The sequence below is a fragment of the Lytechinus variegatus genome, chromosome 3, assembly GCF_018143015.1.
Source record: "Lytechinus variegatus isolate NC3 chromosome 3, Lvar_3.0, whole genome shotgun sequence".
Lineage (NCBI taxonomy): Eukaryota > Metazoa > Echinodermata > Echinoidea > Temnopleuroida > Toxopneustidae > Lytechinus > Lytechinus variegatus.
In genome coordinates, this window is record NC_054742.1 from 69367203 (window position 1) to 69395194 (window position 27992).

Here is a 27992-nt window from a genome sequence, read left to right on the forward strand (position 1 = left end):
AATAATTGAAATGATTTCTCCAAGACCTTTAGTCAGAACTCTGGTTCAATTTAAATTGTGGTATAAAGTTGTCACTGGTTTGAATATATTTGATTCAATTCAAACTCTGATCTAAATTTATGGTTTAACTATGGTAGCAAAGTGTAACACAAATCTTTAGCAGTGGAGGCGGAATTTATGAGCCCCCCCAAAAAAAAAAAAGAAGAAATTCCCACTTAAGTATTTCGTTACTGTCTCAGAATTATATGTTTTTTGGTATTTATGCAGAGCCCTGTGGAAGACCAGCGAATTTTAATGAATATTTTAATTGTATATATTGTGTAATTTTACATATTTGTTTGTATAAAGCTGAACAGGCTACTCTGGATAAAGATGTGAAATAAATAAATAAATAAAATAAAAGAATTACCATTAAAAAAAAACAGTATAAGCCTACTCCCCTGCTACTGCCCCTCCTGCTACTACTCCATTCGCCGACTCAAGTCATCCTTCTCTCACCTCAGTACGAATGCCTTCTACTCAGGCCTGCCTACTACTCAGCTTTCCACTCCTTCTGGTTTACAGTCATTTTAAGGACAAAATACTCTCAAACCTCCACTTTCTTGCCTTTCCCTTTCACCTCCATTTCTATCCACTTTTCTTATCTCAGTTCCTCCAGGACATTACACATGGTGTATCGTAACCCTCTTCCGCGATAGTTTTCGTCACCGTTGACAAATAGATGCATAATGAAAATACAATTCAAAACTTTTAAAAGAAAACGTATAAGAATGTCCCTATTAATGTCCTAACAAAGTCAGCCAAATCCTCATCCTTTTAATTTCATTATCATTATATTCCTTTTGTTTTTTTATGTCACCCCCATCTTATACAATTCATCTCTTCAGTGCATCCAGGTATTAGCTTCTTTTGTTCTGTTTCTCAATACTGATTATATATTGTTTATCAACATTTGTCAGGATCATTTGAACTGACCTACACATTTATTTATTTTTTTGGGGGGGGAGGGGTTGAGGGCCATGCACCCCTCCAAATTTTCAAGACCAGAAAAAAGGAGAAAATTATTTCATGAATGTTATGTCAGAATTTCTTTAAAAAATAAGATTTTCATTTTAAAGATTTAATTTTTTCTCGCTTGCTACACCCTCTCACAGCTTTTTATAAATATTGCCCTTTCGGCATGTATGGCCCTCTCCAAATTTTGGGATCATCACGCTACTGATTTAATATAGAAGATTATGTAAGCCAAATTTTTCTTTTTTAAAATAAATTTTCATTTTTTTCTACTTTTTCTGTTTTTCTCTCATGGCCAGTAGTATTTGATTCCGTTTCTGTGTTTTTTTTACTTTTATTTAGTTTTATCTATTTTTTTTGGAGTATTCTCTTTGCCTCTGGTTTTGTGTTTGTATACTTTATATGTGTTTTTGTTTTCCTGTTCTGTGTTTCCCCTTAGCCGGTTGGGTCGTTTGTGTGTGTGTGTTTTTCTATATAGAGTGTGTGCCTTTGTTTAGTTTTTAGTATTATTTCTTTTATAATTATGCATCTATGTAAATGAAACCATATTGGTTCTAAGTTTGCATTGATATGAATATTGTATACGACTATGAATATAAATATTATATACGACTCTGTATATTTAGTTCATGCGTTTAAGTATTTTTTACATACCACATGTCGTCCAACATATTGATTTTGTAAATATTTTACTATATACAAAGGTAATTGTACATACATGTATTATGCTAGCCGGTAACAAAAATGTGCCTAAGAATGTTTTTCACATGTAAAGAGTGAAAATCAAAATTCATGAAGCAATATGCATTTATTCCATGCCATGTTTTCTTTTCTTTTCTTTGTTTGCAAAATGAATTTTTTATCCCTAGCTTTGTACAGTACTTGTACAGGGATGTAAAGTGCTAAAGGTGTTATTAAATCAAGTTTGTTTATGACACACTTTGCCTACTGTAATTGCATTATATTTTGTGTGAACATTACCGAATCAAGAGTTGCATCAAACCAATACACTTGGGACCCATGTATGTTTTATGCTGCAAGGATCAACTACTATAATGCTTTAAATCGATTTTTGTTTTTTGTAGATAATTGTAAAAGAATTGAGAGTAATTACCAAATTATCTACCACTTTATGACCGATTTGGACCATTGGCGGCGGAAGCCAAAAAAAATTAGGGTGGTTTATTTGATGATGAACACATGTAAAGGGGGTTCACCAGAATTTAGGGGGGGGGGACGCAGGAAAAAAAATTGACAGCCCCCCCCCAAAAAAGGTTAACAACTTAAAATTTAGGGGGGACCGCCCCCCCCACCTCAAATTTTTTGGGGGACCTGTCCTCCCCGCCTATGATTTAGACGGCGTTCCATGAACCCAGCTCTTTGTAGACCTTTATGAGCTCTTTCCATGCCTTGTGCCCTGCCCCACTCTTCCCCGAGTACTGCCAATTCATCGTCGTGATAACATTTTATCTGATAGTATTTGGGGGCTACTGGGGATTGCAGATTTTTTTAATATCTTTATGTGTATATAGATATCTCTAATCTTAAATTATTATTTTTTTTTGTTTTTACTTGCACGGTGCACACTCACATTTAATGTGTATAAGTGAAGTTTCAAATTACTTCATCATGGCACCTCACACTGATACACAGAATGTTTTCATCTCGGGATAGCTTTGAAGCTGCTGAAAGGGATTACTATTCAAGGTTTCAAGGTTAAATAAATGTCTGAAACATTTCAGGAAGAACCCCTCCCTCACACCCACACGAGCCCTTTCTGCTACTCATCAGGTTTATGCATTATTTTCAACCAACAATGTGAAAGACTGATGAATGCCAAAGTAAATTGTTCTGTCAAAATTTATTTTTTAAAAAAGCACAAACATTTTACATGCACCGCATGATTTATTTTTTATTTTTATTTACAAAGGACAAAGAAAACTACACGCTGCATCAATGATTCTTTTGCAAGCGAAACAAAAATGAATAAATATGACTCAAGCTATTCTACGAGAGGTATTGTTCACAATGTACATGTAATTCATCTACGTAAAAAAAACATAGCGAAGAAAATGCTTCACGACATTGCACATTTGCATACACTGTATACATAATTATATTCAGCCAATGTATTTTATTTTTATATCTGGATTTGCATTCCTTGGGCATCTTCGACTTGATGATTCGAAGATAAATAAGGGTTCTGGTTGAAATGAAACAACGGAAAGGGATTAACGATAAAATGAATTAGATCTACGTTACTTTTATAAAGCTTTCAATGAATAATTTAATCCTGTTTAATGTTTAATTCAATTTACTACATGGATGTATTTTATGTTGTGTGCGATTTCCTGTTAATTCTCAATACAAAAGCCACTGGAGAAAATGTTTCTATTTATATCATAGACCATTAAATTGAAATTGAATTCAATTGCCTTGTATTTTAAACCTCAGAGTAACTTACATGCATTTTGAATAATACAAAACGAAATATTATTGAACTTATACAGTTAAGAAAAATTCCGATATTGTCTAGATTTCCAGTTAAGCTATATACCATTAATCAGCCCAATACCCCAATTACCCTAATTTTCACTTCTTCTATTTCCTTTTTTGTACTGTTAAATGAAATTTTGTTCATATGGACGAATTGGGCAAGACCACTGGGATATTAGACGAAATAGGTATAGCCTTACTGAAAATACCTCAAAATGGTAAATAGGCTGAATGGCAGTTAGACCAAAAGGGTAGTGGACGAAGTGGTTGTAGACGAAGCGGACGTATAGATCAATCGGTAATTTAACAAAATTATGGTATCTTACCAAGCTCTTTTCACATTCTTAATCTTAAATCTGCAAAATTAAAATATTATATTTGATATGATAGTTTCAAAGAAATGTTTGGTGGATGACGTCGTCGGTTCCCTTCATATGCATTTATATATGTTTAAGATCATTGTAAATACTTTGTATGTAATGCGCTTTGTACCTTTCCAAGAAAAGGCGCTATAGAAATATTATTATTATCATCATCATCATCAACATCGTCATCATCATCATCATTATTATTATTATCATAATTATTATTATTATTATTACTATTATCATTATTTATATTTATGTTATTATTATTATTATTATCATTATTATCATTATATTTTTTATTATTATTATTATCATCATCATCATCATCATCATACCGACCAGGGTGCGTATTTAACTATTTTGTAAAAACTGAGTAAAAGTTTAAAATGTCCTAATTTTCATATTCTACATCCGATTTTTTTTTAGCATTACGCTTAATTGATTTTTCCCCTTTTATTCAAATCAACTTTCGTTGTTTGGGGTGGACTGGTCCTTCAACATACTGTACTTTCAATTGGAAGCACAAGATGACATTATGTTACAATTTACAAAACAATTAGCTAAACTTAAGACCTATATAGTACTGTACTACAATTTTTCCTGGTTAATATCGATATAGACCTTCCTTATGGATTTACATGATTGTACGTTATAATAATATGAAATATCATTTTATGATCGCTAGATAATAGTTTCTGTTTTGCTTCACTATACCAGTAGTGTATGTTAAGACTCATTATGGTAATAAACATAATAAACCACTGAGACTTTAACAGCAGACCAAGTCTTTCCCTGTAGATTTATCACATCACAGCGTGATGAAAACAATCAGACGTTTTCTGACTGAAAGTATATAAAGTACATTTTCTCTCCTTTCTCTCCTGTAATCTATTTATTAGTAAGCACTTTCAAATCTACAAAATTAAAGCTTATGTAATTGAATTTGCCGAATTATGGGTGGGGGCACAAGAAATAAAAGATTAAAATCCTGTCAGAAATCTCCTGAAATATCACATGAAATTTGAGGTTTTTTTCACCGTGACCCTGATACTGTCCTTTATTTATGTTCCATAGCCATAGCATTTCAGAAAATAAACAAATAATATTAATCAATTATTGTTAATTTTCTGTATTGACCCCCCCCCCAACAAAAAAACCAAATATTTAAATAAATAAATAAAATAAAGGAACCGTGCTACAGTAGGGAAGTGGTGACCGACCCTACTATTTCCTTCAAGTTGGGAAGGGAAAAGAGAAGATTGAGAGAACAAAAAGTAATGATAGGAAGGAAAGTAACAAATGAAAATGAGAAATACGTCATTTTAGGATTGTCTTGGCGCTTCTTTAAAAATGTCATGACGCCGCTCAGCCTCTGAAAGAGATGATACGAAATCGAAACACTATTTTTTTTTACATTCAACGATATTGACCCAAATTATGGCAGTCTGCTAATGTTTTCTGCACAGGTAATGTTCAAGGTTATTCATAAAGAAACTTGTACAATTTTGTTTCGGTTCCTAAAATTAAATGTAAATATACACAAAAAAAATGAGTCTTGATTGTGTTGACTAAAATTATCTTCATGGGTCGACACCAAAACTTACACAATTACAAATGAAATCGCCCTCCAGATTTTTTTTGTTGCACATTACTTAACCCTTTACTGGTATAATTACAACACAAATCATGTACTATTTGGTGCTTCAATAAAGTCGACGGATTAAAAAAAAAGTTTTGAAACGGTAAAGGATGGATCAAATCTCGATGAAACGTGATCATGTCAGACATCGCTTCAGTACATTTTACATTATACCTTGTCACCCAAAATAAATGAATATCAATGAAACTAATGTTGATCTGTCTATTGTTGCCTACGGAAATGGCTCTATCAGATATTGTTTGAATTGAATTGAATTGTTGAGTCTTCCAAGGCCGGATGAATATACAAGTTCATATATCGACTGATTGGTGCAATTCTTTCTCTGGTATATCCTGCGGAAGTCTCCCTTCAATTTCCATCCAGTTTGCCTTTAAACCACTATTATGTACCGGGGTGGTTTTGTCCCAATGTTGAGCCATCTTCCAGATAAGATGGGCGGAGAGGTCTGTCATAAACGGACTTTTAGAAACGTTTTGGTGGTCCGCAGAAGAATGTACATCATCTTAAGTCTCATTGATCCTCTAACTCTTCTAATCTCATAATGGTACAGAATGGCTCACACTCGTGGTCGAGTCTCCTGTACCCCGGTGCGTAAAGTTTACCATCAGTCAAATGTAAATGTGTCATCGATTGTGGCATCCATGGCAACACTGCTCAACAGCCTGCCAAATTCAAAGTTTCCCTTAATGACAAAGCCTGCGTCTGTCTATAGCAGGGGTCTATAGTACCCACCAATCACTGTTAAACAACGACACCTATACCTCTTCACCAAGATTCGTCAAAGCCAATGAAAACATAGTTTGGCCATCTTCCAGGTTTCCTTCAGAATAAATGGAGTCCACCCCAGAGTCCGGCTGTTCCATCTGAGGAAGACTGTTCTTGAAAACTGTTTGGTGATCCATAGCAGAATGGACATCAACAGCCACCTTGCTGATACTGTCCCCTCGCTGGTAACCGATGGTGTTGGCATAGAACTCGCTCTCCTGTGCGAGCCTTCCGTTGGTGTGTTTCCATTCGTTGTGGATGATTGGCGGGACCATTGATGGGTTAACGATTCCAAAGAGATGGCTGCCCTGGCCACCATCCGGAGGCCACTGGCTTATGATGCCCGTTTCCGTCATCGAGTCGAAATCATCTACAAGGAAAAGACGTGAAAGAGACCCGAATCATTCTGTAGCTCAACGTTTGTGAATACCAAAGGTCGAGTGGGATTTCTTAACAAAGATTTTCATTAGAATGAATAGAAAATCAAAATTAACAGATTGTCAAGGAGTGTTTATTTATGATTGTCGTGAGATATATTTCTAAAATCTGAGAAAATGAAAAATTAAACATATTAAAGGAAATCAAACAGTGTCTAACCGGAACTATTTATTATAGAGAAAAGGTTATTCGATTACACAGGTGAAACTCTTGGATTTGATTGACGCGAAATGAATCTACCCTAGAAACTATCAGTGATTGATAAGTCAAAAAAACTATCTGTCACTGCAAACTTTATGAAACCCTGCAGCTACGGGACTGTTTCTAGATGCCTTTTTTCCTGACAAATCTTCTCTGGCAATAAGATGCCGATGATCTCAGTAACTTATAATAGTTGTCAGTACAAATCAACGATCATTCATGAAACCCGATCACTGGTCCTCTAATTGTCATACCGTATGGCAAATTGTTCCGATGATGTAGCATCGTTGATTTGTCTTCTCCACCAAGCTCTTTCTCGTCACCACTAAACCGGGAAGTAGGCGCCGATTTCCTCTTGCGCATGCGTGATATCAGAAAGATGATGAGAATCACCCCGAGGACTCCTCCCAGAGCACCGGCCAGGGCTGCCATAGGGATAGGGGATCTGGGTTTATCGGGTGTGCCTACTACCTCTTTGGGTTCCCGGGGCGTTGTCGGCGGGGATGAGGGAGCGGAGTGGGCATAGCTGCAAAAAAAGGGGGAAATAATCGGATCAAACTTTAGTGTGGCAAATAACTAAACTGAGATTATGGAGATGAAAGATAATATTTCTGAGCATGCACTTGCGTCAAATCCGTAAAAGGGCGTTTAGGCCGATATTACCCCCACGTATTTCGAGGGGGCGAATGGGCCGTGGACTTTATAAACAAGAATAAAATGTGGATATCTATATCAACGAAATAATGCATATTGTTATTAGGTCTTTTGCTTAGGTAGTAAGAGTTTCACAGCCTTATAGCCTGTTTGATCTCTTCGCTCCCTCACGCCCATGATGCTGTATATCGCCTCTGACATAATTTTTGCCTAAGTCTAGTTCTGGATTACCAGATACTTGTCATTTTCAGTGACCCTTATTTCAATGTTTAATCTATATACAGAACCAGTGGCGTAACTACGGGGGGGGGGGGCATGGGGGGCACGTGCCCCCCCCCAATCGGCTGGCAAAAAAAAACGGGAGAAAAGGGAGAAAAAGAGGGAGAAGAAAGAAACGTAGTGGGAAAGAAGAATTTATTGTACATTATAATGTTATATTATATATGTTGTGTTATATTACATAAGAATTATTTTTTTCATAACTTTATAAAACATAATGTGCTCAGGGCCTATTTGTTCATTATTCCTGGTACTAGCATTGTCTGTTTAACGAGATATACATGTACAATCATGTTTTCCCAAACGTCCTGTTTTCAAGTCAATATGCACCAAATATATATCATCGCTTTTCGAGTTATTATTGTTTTATGTAGTGACATATGCTTCTTTTCATGACTACTTAAAGTGATAGCCCCATTTTAAGGTCTGCATATAAAAAAAATTCCTGGTCGTGCTTACGTTCGAATTAGTGGATTGATGAGATATGTCTGCTCTTCATGAATTCCTGAAATCGGTCCTTAAAATGTCTCTTTTTCTAATGTAAATATCAAAAATTTTCAGCTCGCGCTTCGCGCTCGCATCATTTGTTTAGTGAAATACGCATGGTCATAGTAAATTCCTACAAACAAGCCTTAGAATGTCCCTCTTCAGATCTGAATTACCTATATTTTCAGCTCGCACTTTGCGCTACTGAGATGCGTATGATAATCATGATTACTATGACTACAAAAAGCTCTTCATGTGTTTGAATATGATTCTAACAAAATCAGCAATCGCTTGGCACTCGCATTGGATGACTATGGTGAGATATGTATACTCTTAATGGATTCAAAAAAAGAAATAGTCCTTAAAATGTCCCTGTTTGGGGTCAATATATACAAAATTTTCAGCTCGAGCTTCACGCTCGGATCATTTTGTACGTGAAAAACGTATGGTCTTCGTAAATTCCTGCAAACTACAAACGAGCCTTAAAATGCTTCTCTTCAGGTCTGAATTTCCTAAATTTTTAGCTCGCGCTTCGCGCTCGCAATATTTGATTAGTGAGATGCGTATTTTAATCATGATTACAATGACTACAAAAGGTGTTTCATGTTTTCTAACAAAATCAGCAAGCGCTTGGCACTCAAATTAGATGAGTATGGTGAGATATGTATTCTTTTGTTTGATTTTTAAAAATAGTCCTTAAACTGTCTCTGATTGGGGTCAATAAATACAAAAAATTCAGCCCGCGCTTCGCGTTCGCATTGTGTGTTTAGCGAGACAGATACGTATTTTTATTTTTTTAAATTGCTTAATGTGACCTTTTTTAGGTATGAATATCAAAAATTTTCAGCTCCCGCTTCGCGCTCGCATCATTTGATCAGTGAGATACATTACATATCCGTTTAATAGCACAGTCCTTAAAATGTCTCTATATAAGGTCAATAGGCCTATACCTGGTAATTGACTTTGCGCGCTCACTGAGCCCCCCCCCCCCCAATTCCGTGACCCACGGTACGCCACTGTACAGAACATAACATGAAAGTTGCCAGGAAAGGCAAAAGGCGAAAACTAGGGCAACCTGCCCCGCCATTGTCAAGTACAAACAAAATAAAGTTGTCGGGGGCATTTCATGAAATAAATAGTCATTTTTCACTGGCAAATTTCCTCTGAGCCAATCAGATACAAGGATTTTAGTAGCTTAAAACTAATAGTGAAAAATCACTGACTTTTAAGTTCACGAAATGCACCCCTGAATGAGGAATGAGACGAAACTTACCAAATACAGTGAGGTTGTTGTCTGATTCGAAGAGGGTACAGTCCAAACAAACGTTGTCGTCAATAGAGATCTACCGATAGCATAAGACAGCATAAGTTGACATTAAATCAGGGTTCTGTGACGAGAATCATATCAGACTATCCCCATACTGGAGAGAATACAGTGTCCCACAGTCAGTGTGTTCACAGTCGTTCACAGTATGGAACACAATGTGAAATCCCCTTCACACTGTTAAATTTGTGTTTGAGCATTTCAACTGTGGAATCACATATTCACACAGTCGACCATGTGAACACGCTGTGACCAGTGCGAATGTCGAGGTGTCCACAGTGTGAACATCTCATCACACTGTGGAATTTGAACATTATAACAGTGTGAATACTATTTACAAATATTCCACCGTGTGAAAACACTGTGATCACACCTTGTTACTTTCCTGCAGAGAACATTCTAACGTTCCAACCATAAAAAAGTGCGCAGTGGCCTTTAAATCATTGACTGATTGTTTGAGAAAATTGTAATTTTTCCCAAATACAGAATTGTAGCTTACATTCAATGTATTTGCATGACGTGTATTTTTTTGATCCATTCTTCCATTCGATTTTCATTATTATCATTATCTGACATGTCGTTTGGAAATTAATAATCTAAAGAACTACTCAAACTTATTATTCCACGGTTATGCCCACGGTGTCCATTTGTTCCTGTCAAAGCTCGTTTCTAATGGACCTACCCATTTTTGGGGGAAATTAAAGTTCAATGCTCACCATAGCAATGTAAATTCCTGGAGGTACGTTGTCAAAATACACAAACGGTTTGCCATCCCTTTGCTGAAAAAAAATCAATCATAAATATATAACTAAATTAAAGCAATTATACTCAAGTTCTGTATTCATGAAGCAACTAAAGAGTCATGATAGTTCTCGTTGTGTTGAGAATTATGTTACATAACGTAAAATAAAATAAAATAAGTGATTGAATCTTACTGAGAAGATTTGTATGTTTCTTAAAATTCCCATTTTTGGAATAACATGTCTAATTATGCATCACGAATAAATTTAACAGAAATCCTTTTGGAACAAAGCTGTAAAGTTGAGTAATAGACAAGATATAAGATTCTTTGAAACTATTTTGCGGACTGCTAGGAAGTCTCACCGAGATTGCATCTCTTGCGTGAATACACCCGAAATTGGTGCTGTTTTATCATAAGTATGCATCTGTTTTTGCACGTAAATGAGTATACCGGTCTTAGTGAATGAGTTTTCGATGTATATACATGTAAGTATTAAAATGATTTTTTTTCGAAAGCACCGTCACTTGGTTGGTTACGATCTATGAAACATAAATTAAGCTATTATTGCTGGTTTCATAATGTATACTCACTGAATCAAAATATGTATCAAATGTGTGTCCTACTCGGCGTTCTTTTACACCTATTTCATGAAGATAGATATTATACCCCGGGTATTCCTGCACACTACTGGGCCAGAATGAGACGACCACGGAACCATTGCTTATCTGCTTGATCTCTGGACTATACACCGGTATCCAGTCCTCCGGAGAGTCTATATATATATATTTAAAAAATTATTGAAATATTTACAAATGTAATATATACGCATGTAGTTACGAAACCTCAACAAAGGCATGCACTCTTAAAAATGCTGGGCAAAATGTACTCTTAAAACAAATCAGTCAAATTGACTAGACCAGTAGTCAGCTGGGAGCAACTGATATGGCATTCACTGATATTCACATTTCTGACATATATTCTAGTCAGAAATAACTCTTTTCTAGTAAAATATGACTAGAAAATAGTCAAATATGACTAGAATAACAGTTGCTCCCAGCTGACCCTATTAACCAGTCATTTTTGACTGATTTGTTTTTAGAGTGTACTGTCCACACAACAATTCGTTAAAACTTAATCCAATTCTGGGTAGTTTCAAACCAATGTGTACTCTGGGTGAAAATTACACAGTATGGATTAAAAACTACCCAGAGCTGGATGATTTTTTTAAACTAATTTTTGTGCGGACAGTATGTTGCCCAACATTTTAAGAGTGTATCAAACCCTTTTGTATCAAATTATGCATATCTTACCAACTCCCTCTCATAAATATTTCTTGCCTAAGCGTGTTCACTTTTGTCAGTATAGACATTCTCCCATCATTGTTATTACAATTAAATCTAACAACATTGTGATAAGATTTATTGTAGGAATATTGAGCTTCAATATTTTTTTTATATATTAGCAGTTCATATAACTTATACCGTAATAAACATTTCAAAATTTTAAACAATTCAAACTTGGCATCAGAAAAGTCCCAGGTCAAATCTGAATATTTAAACTCATCCCACTGCTGCCACCAAAATTAGTACTAACCACTAGCGTACCTACGGGGGGGGGCAGTCTGCTTGTTAATTTTTTTGCAGACGTTTTTGCCCCCCCCCCCCCCGTGGAAAATCTTAGGTACGCCACTGGTACTAACTTAATAAACCACAGAAAAGTACTGCACACAAACTTACTAATATTGCAAAGAGAAACCGCTGGTTCTTGCTGACAACCTGAAATTCGAAAAAATATGTCTCATAATATTAGCCTCTAATTCATTATATCAATTTACATCTTGAGATCTATTCTGTTTCGTTATGATGCAAATAATAACCTGAAAAATTAATCAATAAGGCCGGTTCATAAAGGCTTATTTATGGCATACTTCTTTTCTCGAGTCTTATAATGACAAAGATTTCTTCAACCTGTGATTTTCGCTTGTACTATACTCACAGTCCAGTGTACATATTCTATTTGTTGCTACGCTCTGTAATCTTTCAGGATGGAAAAAATAGTTCATTCACAGACTATTTTAAATGACTATGACTCGGTAAAATAATTACGACAACCTATATAGACCTATTCACAGTACACTAAACAATATTCAGAATTACTCAGTTAAGCGGGGGAACGCACACGTATCCACCAGACTGAGAACACATACCCCCGAAACACACCCACCCACCCTTACACAACACACACACACACACAAACACCCTCATCTTCGACCATTTACAAGTTGATCAATACGCTCACTGTCAGTCGCTGTATAGCCTACATATAAATATTTCATTCTGGTTTTATCGTAGTGACTTTCTCTTTCATCTTCTCTCCAAATCCCATCTTATTAATTTGTTTATCTAGCTCCTAGTGTTATTTACATTACAAATTTTATGTCTACAATAAATTTACGTATATATACAGTATATATATGTGTGTGTGTGTGTGTGTGGGTGTGGGGTGTGTGTGTGTGTGTGTGAAGAGTAGAGTAGAATCAAGAATGAAGCAAAGAATACACTATGTTGTAAAACATTCAGCCCTGGCCTTCTTCAGTTTTTATTTGCTGACATGGGTCATCGCAAATTCTCCTGAATTAGGGTTGTGTTGTGTACCGTGCGTGTGTTATTTACAAAGTAAATATACACACACACACACACACACACATATATATATATATATATATATACATATATGTATTTACAAAGTAAATACATATGTATACACGTATATACATATACATGTGTGTGTGTGTGTGTATACACGTATATTTTATTATATTTGATTCAAATGAAAAAAAACAATAATGACATATGAAATGAATCCAGTAATGTAGATATGCTGCTAGATATTCAATCAAAATATCAGTATTTTCCCTTGGGGCGATTAGATGACATACTTGGAAGTGTTGTACTGATACTTTCTCTGTTGGAATCATCATTACTCATTGGGATGCTCCGGATGATGGTGTTGTAGTTCTCCCCAGGTTGAGAAAAATTCCCGTTTTGACAGCTCACTGAAAAGTTAGACTGTTTGGTATGTGAATAGAACAATAAGATAATATGGTCACTTTTCTATCATTAAGACAAAGTCAGCCCTAAGATCGTGTTCATGCATGAGCAATCGAGCATCCACATTATTCTTTAATATTCTTTGAAATATGATAAAAGGAGGACCCTCCTAGATGGTTACAGACAGTGCACCCGAGAGAGTGTAATTTCACTCCAGATGAATTGATTTCTGCTGGTTTTCTTTCTCCCGGGCTCCCCTTTATTTCTCTCTCCATTTTTTAAGAGCAAGCCGCGACAACCACCCTGCTTTTGAAAGTGCCCCCATTCTATATTGAATATTTTTTTATCGGTAATCATGTATTTAGTAGCCATTTATCAATTTCATGTTATTTAATGTCTGAAATATATATATGTAGGATGTTACATCTATGACAAGTTTACTGCTATACGTATTCACATCACAAAGTAAACATCCCACTTTGTATGTTTAATAATGAGTAAAATATTTTTTAAAAAAAAACGATTTAATTCTATACATTTTAATTTGATAAATGGGAAATAAGACACACATAGAAGACAGCTGTCTTGACCATTAATTAGCCATGTCATAGACTAGGCGAACAACTGCACAAATGACTTCATACATCCCTCCCAGGCTCCCATCGTATAGTAACTCATTCTAGAGAAAAACGATTTTCATTCCACAACATTTAAATATATTCATGTTTACATTGGGAATATTTCGAAACCGAATCCCAATCTAGTTTGTCTCAAAAGAAAATGGACGTTGTTTTTAAGGTGGGCGGGGTGTTACATGATGAAAATTCAACAGAAGACTTACGAGAGCATCCTCGAAGGTCAATTGCCTTTTAAAAGAAATGGTGACGCAGAAAAATTGCGATGCACAAGCAGTGCTGCTACAAAATACACTGATAACAAACCCAGTCAGAAGGCCAATGCGATCTGTAAAAAAAAAATCGAATAAAAATGAATGTTTTGATTATGAGAACACAAGAGATCCCAAAGTAGTAGTAGTACTGGTAGCAGCAGAATTAGTAGTAGTAGAAGAAGTTTTAGAAGTAGTGGTAGTAGTAGTAGTAGTAGGAGGAGGAGGAGGAATAGGAGGAGTAATATGAGTAGTAGGAGTAGTAGGATTAATAGTAGTAGTAGTACTAATAAGTAGTAGAAGTAGTAGTAGTAGAAGAAGAAGAAGACGAAGTAGTAGTAGTAGTAGTAGTAGTAGAAGTAGAAGAAGAAGTTTTAGAAGTAGTGGTAGTGGTAGTAGTAGTAGTAGTATAGTAGTACTACTACTAGTATAGCAAAACTCCAATATTTTCGGGGTAATCATTACACATTAATTGATGAATATAAACACATCACACACCCACACACACACACCCTCTGCATGTACCACGTACAGGTTTATAATCTTGGCCCACCGCCAAGCTAATGGTAACAATCAAAATTAAAGTATTAAAGATAACATCAAAGATTATTATCATTACTTATATATATAAACAAATATGATTTTTACCTTGCGATGCTTTCCACTGGTGTGTCATCTCTAGATACACTTTACCATCTGGTCCTATGACTGCCGAAGCAGCCATGTTAACCTGGAGAGGACCTCCGGGTGCCTGGTCGCTCGGTACGGTGCTACGATCATTGCAGCCTACAAAGTCAAAGAAAACAAAACCTTAAACGGAATAGGTGAGAAATGTCAAAATTAGCTTGGTATCACCTGTGATCTATGTTATCCAATGATTGATCCCATCACCAAATTCATACATTTCTTATCAGTTAAAGGAAACCAAAACCCCAAAAGAGAAGCAATCATGTTGGAAAGAGTAAAATGAGGGGAACAATTTAAAACAAGTTTCATCAAAATCGGTTATAGAATAAGCGAGTTATGGAAGATTGAAAAATCTTTTTGTACTTTCTATGGGAATCCTCAAATTGGCAAACATGCTTCAAAATGGCTGATTTGGTGGACAACCCTCCATTTGTTTTGTACACATATTTTCAGACGTTCCCCTTTATTTTACGTATTTCAGGTTTGTAGTTAATTAGGAGAGAGAAAAAGTGAGACTTTCTGAAGATAATATTGGACACATTAGACTCTCTGGATTACACAATTCAAGTATATTACTGATAAAGGATGCATGATACGTTGAATATTTCACATGTGACTATGATTCAATTCAATTGCGTTGAAAATAATACAACTCTTTAATGAAAGTAAATGGGATTGCCAGGTTGAGAGTGTTTCCTGTTTTTTTTTCTCATATTCTGGTTAGGGTGTTCTTACTTTCAAAAGAAGTTGTCGAATCAGGACTAAAGTAATGTGGTCAGAATTTACACCAATTGACAAGTACGAAATAATCAGCAAGCCAAGATACTTAACATTGACCAAAAGGTTACGCCGAACAAGAAAGCCAGCTATAAACATTTATCATCATGATCATCGGTGTGATGGCATTATTTTCTTAGTATTTAGATCATTTTGAGTGTTTAGATCCAACAATTAATAATCCTTGGGCTTAATTATCTTTAAACATTTTGAAGTGAAAGTAATGGTCAATTGGACGACAGCCCATGTAAGCAAATGTATCAAGCATAATAATCTACAAACATAATACAAAAATACAATAATTACTATGGCAACTGTCATCTACTCACCTTTCCCTGTTTGTAACATATTAAAAAGAATATTCCACTTGATTTGCGTGTATGATTTCTTAACTAACTTCCAATCACCATGTTTTTCTTGGCTGAAATCCAACTTGTATTCAGGAAGTATAGGTGTCATTCGAACAGTCATAAACACAAATTAGAATTTAATGGATACTACTTAGATTGTATTTTTAACCAGCGTTATATTACTTGAGTGTAAGATAAATCTACTACCAGGAATTTTTTGAAAAAAAATCTGCCGCCCCTTTTTTTTCTTACTGGGGTCACTAATCATGATTATGAAATGAATCGGTAAAGAAAAATGCCAAAGTGATGAACTTCAACAACAGTTTCAATCATAACATCATTAGGACCAAAAAACAAAACATAAGTGATAGCAATAAAAAAAAAGCGGAAAGTTTTAAGCAATGGCACAGACATGACATTTGACACAACTTTGATGGCAAGTATTCGTACGAGTACACACAGTAAACAGGATAAGTACAAAAATACATGTACAGATGACAAAGATTTATTTGTAAATAGTTCAAATTATGTTTGATTTGTTACTTTTGTTTACACTTGTTCCGTGTTGACCCAATAAAACATATAAATACAAAAAATATCAGTTCGAATGAATATACACAAATCTAAGAAGCTTGATTTTAAGATTAAATGTTCAATATGAAACTTATGCCACTATGCCACCTGCGATTTACAAATGAAGGACCCGATTACATCACCCATTCACTATTTATTTGTATATTACATATCAAAATTTAGAAATAAATGTGCTTCAGTTTTCTTCATTTCCATGATAGACTAATTCCTCCATGTAATCAAATATAGCTCCAATTACTGAACCCCGAAGCATTATGTTAAAATGATTACATTTGATTCCATTTATAGCGAGTCGTCATTTCACTTAAAACCAGCTTTAATTTGAAATACGGACGATCAAATTAGACCCACACCCGGATGTACATGTAAGAAGTGTTTTGACCAGTAAAAACTGAAACCTTGTGATCGAATAGCATATATTTCATTGATTTAAAGGAATATCGTTTATTGAAAAGTGTTGTTTTAACAGAATTTACAGGAGATAGAGAGGGAAAACGAAGGAGTAAGTGTGTGGGTGCGTGTGTGGGTGTGTGTGTTTTGTGTGGGGTGTGTGTGTGAAAAGAGATAGAAAGAAGAGAGAAATGAAAGAAAAAAATAAAAGAAGGAAAGAGGAAAAAAGAAGAAAAAAAGGATTAGAGACACAGAGAGAGGGGTAAGAAAGATACATCACAACTCATAACGATAATAACATTCTTGGTTATACGTCTACATGCTTTAAGTATGGACAGAAGGAAATGTAATATTAAGAATGAATAAAAACGCTGTGTCATGAATTGTTAACCATAAACATTATTTTATTACCAGGTAAAAAAATAATTTGAAACGTAATGTGGCCCAGGATGAAAAATAAGCACTAAATATAAGTGCTAAACATACCAAAATTACTAAAAGTACTATAAGTACTAAAAAAAAGAACTAAAAGTACATAAAAAGTACTAAAAATGTGCGAGAGAGCTATCGATGGATATCTTATGGTCTGCACGTGATAGATTGGCCTTGTTTAAGCAGAAAGTAAAAGTAAATTAAAAGATATTAGTTTTTAGATTATAGCCCATGTATCACTTTTCACGAACGTGTGCTTTCCGTGACAGCATTTCCATTCATAAAAACAGACGAAAAACTGGTATTATTTACGGAACCTGAAACAATGTATTTTATGACTTACTTGGAGTTATATTGCAAGGTGGTAAAGCTGTAGTTGAAATACGAGGAACATCCTGTAATAAAATGAACAATATCAACATGATTAGGATAGAAAATCGAGGGCAACTTGACACCTTTCCAAAGATGAAAGTGATCTTAGTGTATACCGTAATTATTGTGTATGGGGGGGGGGGGGGTAGAAGTACATGTAGGTAAAGGTGCCTGGTAAAACCACTAACGTCCGGGGTTCGATTCCCTGCCAGGGATTCTTGGGACGGCACCATGCACTATTCACACTGCAAAAACACCGGTGTTGATTTAACACCAGTCCGGAATATATATATGTCCACACCGGAGAAGTGTTAAACTACACCAGTTTCGTTTCTGTCCACATCAGATAGGTGTTTATGCAACACCAATTAGTATTAAACAGCATGGGTTTGATTCCAAACTGGTGTTGTATCAATACTCCTCTGATGTGGACATGATATAGATTCCGGGTTGGTGTTAAATCAACACCTGAGTTTTTGCAAGTGCATAAATTAAAAATGGAAATGCTTTAATTTTAAGCATTCATTTTTATCAATGTACGCACTTTATTTTAAGGAAGTAAGCATGTATATAAATAGAGATTGAATTTCAAATGTGTAATCTGCATCCCAAAATAAATAAATATTTCTCGACTTCTTGTTACTGTCATTGCACTTTGTCTTCAACACTCTTCAAGAACATATATATGTAACTTATCAAAGAATATTGATGTTTTGAACCTTCTAGAAAAGGTGCACTGGTGCACATTATGTTTTTCTATAATGTAATGCTTTACTCCAACGAATTAGTTAGTCAATGTTTCAAACATTTTTATTTATGCTTGGCTCTTCCCCGGTCTGTTGTTACACTCTTTATTTTTGTCAATATGAATATTGTTTTTTATGCTGGTTGGAAAATATTTTTAAAAAACTCCAGCAGATTATATTTATGAATGTGATCAAAGATCAAGTTTAGAAATAATATTAAAAAATAATTGTATATTCACATTGCACAATTCCTATAGATTGAGCATTACACTACTTAATGGTAAAATAGCTAACAAAATAAATAAAAAAAACATAATTAAGTTATAATTACGGGTGGGGGGATGCCTTCTGTCTCTAGCTGCAAATTATATAACAAAAAATGACTCATTTATTGAAACTCTCTTAAAAAAGCCAAAGGTAAGTTTTTAAGTTTAGTAGTTTTGAACAAGGTAACAGATTAAGCATTTCTTATTAGAGTATATTTTCTTCACATTTATAATCAGATATACACTTTCACTAACGACGAACAATAACAAATAAAGCTCCATATACCATGTATACCCCAACCCGAGGTCATACTCTCAAATGGTCAAACCAAAATGTTTTTCCCATGCATTAACTGAAATAATTTTAGATCTGAAAATGATACAAGTGGAATGCCTCTGGCCGTCTCACCTGCATCACGCGGTTCAATATAGCAGCAGTGCTGACTTTGAAAACTACTCTAACTCGCACAAGATGTTCAGTGATACATGGTTACTCTTATGTCCCCTTTTTATGAACTAGACCAATAAACTTACAGAGATATGATGGTTATTCAAACAAAAACCCCAGCATGGCCAAAGTTCATTGACCTTTGACCTTGGTCATGTGACCTGAAATGCGCACAAGATGTTCAGTGATACTTGATTACTCTAATGTCCAAGTTAAACGAACTAGACCAATAAACTTTCAAAGTTATGATGGTAATTCAACAGATACACCCAATTCGGCCAAAGTTCATTGACCTTTAACCTTGGTCATGTGACCTGAAATGCGCACAGGATGTTCAGTGATACTTGATTACTCTAATGTCCAAGTTAAACGAACTAGACCAATAAACTTTCAAAGTTATGATGGTAATTCAACAGATACCCCCGATTCGGCCAAAGTTCATTGACCCTAAATGACCTTTGACCTTAATCATGAGACCTGAAACTTGCACAAAATGTTCAGTGATGCTTGATTACTATTATATCCAAGTTTCATGAATCAGATCCATAAACTTTTACAGTTATGATGGGAATTCAACAGATACCCCCAATTCGGCCAAAGTTCATTGACCCTAAATGACCTTTGACCTTGGTCATGTGACATGAAACTCATGCAGAATGTTCAGTGATACTTGATTAACCTTATGTCTAAGTTTCATGAACTAGGTCCATATATTTTCTAAGTTATGATGACATTTCAAAAACTTAACCTCAGGTTAAGATTTTGATGATGATTCCTCCAACATGGTCTAAGTTCATTGACCCTAAATGACCTTTGACCTTGGTCATGTGACATGAAACTCTAAAAGGATGTTCAGTAATACTTGATTAACCTTATGGCCAAGTTTCATGAACTAGGTCCATATACTTTCTAAGCTATGATGTCATTTCAAAAACTTAACCTCAGGTTAAGATTTGATGCTGACGCCGCCGCCGTCGGAAAAGCGGCGCCTATAGTCTCACTCTGCTATGCAGGTGAGACAATAAAAAAGACTTTTTGGTACAAAAAAAATAACAATCCCCATAATGGGTGTTTTAATAATAATAATAATAGCTGGATTTATAAAGCGCTTTTTGCCTGAGGATACAAAGCGCTGCTATTGTTACCCCGGCTGTAGCCCGAGCTGCCATCACCGGCGCTTAGTGCATTCAAGGAAATAATCCTGCCGGGTACCAATTCACCTCACATGGGTCGAGTGCAGCACAATGTGGATAAATTTCTTGCTGAAGCAAAACACGCCATGGCTAGGATTCGAACCCACGACCCTCTGTTTTAAAGGCGAGAGTCAGAACCACTAGACCACGACGCACCTTTATGAGTGTGTAGTTTAATATTGTGCAGGTAGATAGGAAGGTATTCTGATACGGAGAATAATAAAACGAGACAGTGATATACAGCAGCAGGGGCGGTGCTACAGGGGGCAAGGGGGCGACCGCCACCCTTATGATTTTTAATATTTTTAAAAATATTTTTCATTAGAAGAAAAAAGAAGAGAAAAAGGGAAATAAAAGAAAGAGAAAGGAGAGTATGGTGGTCTAAGTCGTGTTACTCTACATTACATCCATAAATCGAAAACATGCCAGCATATTAAGGACGTCTTACCCTCCCCGCCCCTCCCCTTCCCACATATCAAAGTACCCTGACACCGCCCCTGTATACCGTGAAAGGTGAAAACACTTGTCTTAATGATGAATGTGCAAACAGGATTCTACAAAATGTGAGAATTAAATCCAAACTCTCTTCAATAACTTCAACTCATAAGAGAAGGAAACAGCTTGGATCTTTGCCCTGTTCTATCTCAGGTTTCAGGAAGTCCTTTGTTCCAACCCAAATCCGAGTATATACTAGCGGCTTTTCATGTAAGATATGACTAATACTTAAATAAGCGAACTTTTAAGGTAATATTCAAATATTTCATTTTCAAGGTCTGATTTAGTGAAATATATACAAATCCATCAAATTTTTACTAATTCTCAAGCCTGGTGGTAAACTATACCGATTGGTCTACATCTGACTTTCTCTTTCGTCAATCCCCTTACGGTCTAATACCAGTTCGTGTAATTAAAATCTTAATGTTCTTGGACACAGATTTTCCCCCTTTTATGCATTTCAAGCGGGATATCTCGCTAGTCTTTATTATGTTTGCCATACAATTCATCGGTATTTTGTCGATATTTTTATTTACAATCAAAAATTATGAATTATACTACCTTAAACTTTGTATCCCAAAATCCTATACTTGCACCGAATAAATGGCCGTTAACACACGCAGACTAGTTGGCTTCATATTATTATTGCAACAGATGTGATTGGTTTGCATTAATGGGTACATGAATTATATCAAAGATGGCATATTTATTTTACATCCCAATGCAACCATTTCGAATTATATCATAAAATATTCATTAGTAAATTCATTTGTTAAATCATAGATTCATTGATTATAGATCAGAATTTAATTATGTATGTCTTATTTCATTATCTTATATTTTTATCAACTATTGTTTGTGTTTTGTATCTTTGTAAATTGTACACAATTCAGCCGTAAGGCTGCTATGTGCAATGTTTTTATACCGAAATAAATAAATAAAAAAATAAATAATTAGTCTCTAAATCATGGATTTAATTGCCATTTAGACCATTTATCATCTTATATTATTTCCAGTTAGGCTACGCACACTTCGTCTAATTTTCACTTGGTCTAATATCACTCGATATGGTTAGATATACTGCATGGTTAGATGAACTGTTTATCAGCCAAGTTTTTATTTGACAAAGTATAAAGTTGTTAGGAAGACAATGTGAAAATGACCAACTGGACATGAGAGTAAATGTGTATTCGACCAAGTGTTGTGGAACTTAGCAATGATCGTACAACATTCTTTCTACGATTGATTCCATTTACTACAATGTACAATCAATCGTAAAAATCAAGCATACGATTAATCGCTTAACTTTGTGTTACGAGACCCTCAATCCATCTGTTATTCGGCAATCTCAGAAGTAACCGTGAACCGTGGCACCCTAATTGCATACACTGACTTCATGTCACCACTCGCTCTACTGTCTCAATACAATTAGATCTATCATTTCGTGCCAATTTTGACCATTTTTAGATTGTTTACTTTTAGTTTATTTATTTGCAATTGAAAAAATTTAAACACCTAAATCTGAACCTGAATAGCATGCTGTGGTCACATCTCTTCAATTTGACGAAGAAATACTTATCTCTTTACATTTAGCTTCCATTTTTAAACATTTACATTAATTTTTCCTTAACTTGAAAAAGGCTTGGATAATATTTTGTAAGTATATGTAGCTAGTCATAGATATTATGTTCGTCCAGGGTTGGTCATAACCTGAGGAATATAATTAATAGGCACACTGAATGAATAGAATGAATCTTTATTTCGTTTCAATTCCGACAACAACAACAGTATATAATTACAATAAAGGCAAATAGCAAAGAACAAAAAGTAAATAATTACAGGATAATATACAGGGTAATATACATAATACATGCACTACTTTTTATGGAACATTAGTAACACCCATGAGAATAGATAGAAATGAAACGTGGTGACCTACTAAGAAGCTTAGCTTATGGGCCATAGGCCACCAGAATGTTAGTAACTTACATTAGCAACCATTTAAAACATCATAGAACAAGCAAACAAAGAATTGGAGTAAATAACCAAAGTACAGATATACAAATTTATGTGACGAACATCTTATCATGGTAAGTTTTTTTCGAATCATAATTGTAAAGCGAACTATGAATTTCTTGAATTAAATTGATTTGGTTTGTTTATTTAAAAACACCATCAAACATGCAGCTTGCATGTTAAAAATGAGAAGAAATAATATAGTTTTACAAAGGTAAGGCACAAATCATGAATCAACATAAGGAAAGAAAGATATTTTAACATTTATAATAAAAATACTACTGATAAATAACTATAAATAAATAACAATAAATGATTAAGTCATTGGTATTCTAATATCTTGTTTGAAATTATAGGAAAATACAAAGACAAACAGCAAATTAAGTAAATTGAATAATAAAAAAAAATATATATATATATATATATATAAAGGTTTGTTAAAGCAAATGTCATTACGCGATTGGTAGAATGTGTGGACTGAATTAGAATTAATAGAGTATTTTACTTCGAGTGGATTCGGAACTTGATTACGAATTTATTCGTCCTTGACTTTGAACAATGACAATAATTATATTCAATTCAATTTCAGTACAATTCAATTTAATTTAATAAAACCCCTGTATTCCTCAGAAAACGTATAGTGGGTATCCTAAATGATAAACACTATATATCCGTGATAGGTTGTCCATATACGTATGTATTATTTACAGGCCTCTAAACTTTGATTTTTTTGTGTCCTTCCGAAACAAACTGATTACACTGGATCAAGTTGTTTATGCAAATATTATCTGATACAGAATCTGACAATCATATTCCAATATATATTTGATAAGTCTCAATTCGAGATCTGGTATACTAGAGCGATGACCGTAACGAAATCACACAAATTTACCCGTAGCGTGTCATGGGAGTTTGAACAAAAATTACTAGTTTTATGCCTGCATAGATAAGCTTTGTCTGTATGGCATGCCCATACCTGTATTAAAGCAGGAAAGCCAAATTTATTGTACTCTAAATTATTTCCTGTCATATTCTAAAGTCCACGAGTATGATAATTTTCTTTTCACATAAAGTTTATAAGACACACTTCCTGGTTTAGAGAAGTTTTGTATGTCTAACAGAGGCAAGGGTCTGAACTAAGGTTTGCCTGGGAATATTCCCGGCTTATTTTTCCTCGAAATAGAGATTGATCATTAACGAATGAATAGGTTGCAAAATTATTCGCCTTAATTGCACAGCACCCCCCCCCCTGTTTCGTATCATAGTGTGTTGGATTTAAGTGTGATACCCAGTGCAATATATATGAAATAGTTTTGCACTGAAAGTAAAAGTCATAATGAAAAACTCTCACACTGTAATAAAATACAACATGACCTGATTAGAAACTGCAGCAACGAACTTATTCAATATATCCAAGCTCTATAGCCATTGATATATAAGGCATGTTATGAATGTGATTAATAATATTAATAATGTGAATAGATGTCAAAGGCTTTAACCTTAACTGGGAGCAAACCCATTTCATTTTTTTATCAATTTATTTTGTTCTATAACTATACTTATTTTATTGGATCTTATTTTATATATTTATATCCACTAATGGTTGGAACACCTTTTTCAGCTGAAAGCTAATCTTATAAGGGATCAAACCAATAATAAAACATACATTTACAAAAAAAAACATTAAAAATACAAAACAATGATCATAATCAAAATCACATTGAAGCAAAAAAGTGCAGTGCAGGTGGAGTGGTATTGAATCATCATAATCCTTTCATATTGGTTGAAAATGTTCCATTATTTTTCTTCCAGAAATTGCAATGAAATCAATTCAGAATTGTACTTGACCCATATATGTTTTGATTAATAGATATTCGTGATACATTGATATTTGACTAGACAATCTCGATCTAGTTCTAGTCATCAGTGTGAACATATTTTTTTTCTTCAGATATCTTATAATTATAATAAAAGAAAAACGCCTCTATGTTTGTGCTATCGGGAAAATGAAGTAGATAGCATACACATTCTCTGGTAACCTTTTAGAGCACTCCTGTACACATTATATAGTGACATTTTCTGCGACAACTAGCGTCAAGAAAACATAACACATGTCATGCTCCCTAAAACACTACTTCCATTTTACTACTGCTACTACTTCTACTACTACTACTTCTTCTTCTACTACTACTACTACTACTACTACTACTACTACTACTACTACTTCTACTACTATCACCACCACTACTACTACTACTACTACTACTACTACTACTACTACTATTACTACTACTACTACTACTACTTCTACTACTACTACTACTACTACTACTACTACTACTACTACTACTACTACTACTACTACTACTACTACCACCACTACTACTACTACTACTACCACCACTACTACTACTACTACTACTACTACTACTACTACTACTACTACTACTACAACTACTACTATACTACTACTATTACTGCTGCTACTACTACTACTACTACTACTACTACTACTACTGCTACTACTACTACTACTACTACTACTACTACTACTACTACTACTACTACTACTACTACTGCTACTACTACTACTACCACTACTGCTACTACTACTATTAATACTACTACTACTACTACTACTACTACTCCTACTACTCCTACTCCTCCTACTACTACTACAACTACTACTACAACTCCTACTACTCCTACTACTACTACTACTACTACATACTACTACTACTACTACTACTACTACTACCACCACCACCTTGTGTTGCTAAACTTCGAATCTCGAGTTTCGAGTTTCAAAAATTTCATTGGAATGGGTCATTAAAGACCCTCGCTTTTAATTGCTTTTAACCCCGCTATTATCCACAGATTAGCGAAATCATGCACGTAAAACATTTTTTACTCTGGTACCGCTAAAATCTTCTAAGGACATAAAAGAAAATGAAGTTGACACGTTGCAAGCTTGTAATTCCATTGAGGCAAAATATGCTTTATCTTTTTTCAGATAATCGAAGCGAGCTATGCAGTAGAAAACGATTTAAATTCTCGATTGGCCGATTATAAAAGATATGCAGTTCAAGGCTATAGAGAGTACAAGCCTCCCGCGATTAATATAGAAATTATAGCAAAAACACTATGAAAAAATCTAATAAAAAAAAGGCTCTATAATGACATAAACAAAAGTCGATGAATACACATTTCCACCATTACTAAGAAAATTCATTTTGATGACTTTGTAAAAACAATTTCAAGACCTATCTACTACTATTAACAAAATATTATCATGATTATCGGATGAGAAAGGCGAAACTCGAATTTTAGAAAAATTCGAGTTAAAAGCGGTGCCCTTTAATACTAATGGTGGGATCAATAATTTGATTGATTTGTAAATAGAATGTCAAGGCCTATCTACTACTATTAACAAAATATTATGATTCGGATGAGAATGGCGAGACTCGAAATTTTCAAAAATTCGAGTTAAAACCGCAGTCCTTTAATACTAATAGTAGGAGCAATAAATTTGATTGATTTGTAAATAGAATATCAAGGCCTATCTACTACTATTAACAAAATATTATCATTCGGATGAGAAAGGCGAGACTCGAATTTTTCAAAAATTCGAGTTAAAACCGCAGTCCTTTAATACTAATAGTAGGAGCAATAAATTTGATTGATTTGTAAATAGAATGTCAAGGCCTATCTGCTACTATTAAAAAAATATTATAATTCGGATGAGAAAGGCGAGACTCGAAATTTTCAAAAATTCGAGTTAAAACCGCAGTCCTTTAATACTAATAGTAGGAGCAATAAATTTAATTGATTTGTAAATAGAATGTCAAGGCCTATCTACTACTATTAACAAAATATTATCATTCGGATGAGAATGGCGAGACTCGAAATTTTCGAAAATTCGAGTTGAAAGCGCTGTCCTTTAATGCTAATAGTAGGAGCAATAAATTTGATTGATTTGTAAATAGAATGTCAAGGCCTATCTACTAATATTAACAAAATATTATAATTCGGATGAGAAAGGCGAGACTCGAAATTTTCAAAAATTCGAGTTAAAACCGCAGTCCTTTAATACTAATAGTAGGAGCAATAAATTTGATTGATTTGTAAATAGAATGTCAAGGCCTATCTACTAATATTAACAAAATATTATAATTCGGATGAGAAAGGCGAGACTCGAAATTTTCAAAAATTCGAGTTAAAACCGCAGTCCTTTAATACTAATAGTAGGAGCAATAAATTTGATTGATTTGTAAATAGAATGTCAAGGCCTATCTACTACTATTAACAAAATATTATCATTCGGATGAGAAAGGCGAGACTCGAATTTTTCAAAAATTCGAGTTAAAACCGCAGTCCTTTAATACTAATAGTAGGAGCAATAAATTTGATTGATTTGTAAATAGAATGTCAAGGCCTATCTGCTACTATTAACAAAATATTATAATTCGGATGAGAAAGGCGAGACTCGAAATTTTCAAAAATTCGAGTTAAAACCGCAGTCCTTTAATACTAATAGTAGGAGCAATAAATTTAATTGATTTGTAAATAGAATGTCAAGGCCTATCTACTACTATTAACAAAATATTATCATTCGGATGAGAAAGGCGAGACTCAGATTTTTCGAAAATTCGAGTTGAAAGCGCTGTCCTTTAATGCTAATAGTAGGAGCAATAAATTTGATTGATTTGTAAATAGAATGTCAAGGCCTATCTACTAATATTAACAAAATATTATAATTCGGATGAGAAAGGCGAGACTCGAAATTTTCAAAAATTCGAGTTAAAACCGCAGTCCTTTAATACTAATAGTAGGAGCAATAAATTTGATTGATTTGTAAATATA

At 34.4% G+C, this 27992-nt stretch overlaps 1 pseudogene; it reads right to left on the minus strand.

The window, feature by feature from the left end:
- Positions 1–4919: 4919 nt before the first annotated feature.
- The window catches only part of LOC121411795, a 27077-nt pseudogene continuing 4004 nt past the window's right edge, over positions 4920–27992 (minus strand).